The sequence below is a fragment of the Limulus polyphemus genome, unplaced genomic scaffold, assembly GCF_000517525.1.
Source record: "Limulus polyphemus unplaced genomic scaffold, Limulus_polyphemus-2.1.2 Scaffold8081, whole genome shotgun sequence".
Classification (NCBI taxonomy): Eukaryota; Metazoa; Arthropoda; class Merostomata; order Xiphosura; family Limulidae; genus Limulus; species Limulus polyphemus.
Genome location: NW_013673691.1, coordinates 22,369 through 23,485, shown reverse-complemented (window position 1 = coordinate 23,485; position 1,117 = coordinate 22,369).

Genomic DNA, 1,117 nt, shown 5'->3' with positions numbered 1-1,117 from the left:
ATGTTAAGGATGTAGTACTCCCAACATGTTAAGGATGTAGTACTCCCACATGTTAAGGATGTAGTAGTCCCACATGTTTAGGATGTAGTACTCCAACATGTTTAGGATGTAGTACTCCCACATGTTTAGGATGTAGTACTCCCACAAGTTTAGGATGTAGTAGTCCCACAAGTGTAGAATGTAGTAGTCCCACGTGTTTAGAATGTAGTACTCCCACGTGTTAAGGATGTAGTAGTCCCACGTGTTAAGGATGTAGTAGTCCCACGTGTTAAGGATGTAGTAGTCCCACGTGTTAAGGATGTAGTACTCCAACACGTTTAGGATGTAGTACTCCAAATGTGGGAGTACTACATCCTAAACGTGCGTTTACGATGATAAGTGACTACGTACAAACATAAAGTACTTTTATCACAGAATCTTCTAATTCTTGAAAATCCCTGGGGGAGGGGGGGGCTAGGTTAGGAATACAGTGTTAAATATATATAATAGGCCTAACATAATGTCTTATGACAACTATAATTAATTATGCGGACAGATAATTATCAACACCAAAATGTTCAGTTTCGGTTTGCATGACACAATACTTTTTTATTATTTAAACTGAAGAGCGAAGAAAAAATATTCTAATTCACCCACAGGAAAATTGTTCAATATTCTGAATGTTAAAATGTTAACCCGTTATTTCACGTAAAAAGAATATAACATTTTTAGTTGTAATGATTGAAGCTTTAATTATTATTTAGTTTTTCTTAAGCGTCAGTAAAAATAATAAAGAGTTAATGTTTGAAGTTAGCGGTTGAGACAAAAAAATCACAGGGCAAAATAATTTTTATTCCTGAAATTGAAAGACAGTCATCGGGAAAAAAAAAGAAATAACCAAGCCTAACGAGCGACGTGTGATTTGTTAGAACATAGAAATATATTTTTTTTGTTTGTGCACATCTGTCTTAGATTCTTTGAGAACATTGTTTTTAGGGACGCTTCGGTTTTAACCTGTGCCCCTAAAATCCATGGGATCACAAACAGAAATTGAGAAGATACAATTGGTCTCTGGTCTCTGTTAAAAGTCTTCTGTCGTGATCATAATGTCTCTCTGATTGGCACTGTTCCAGCTACG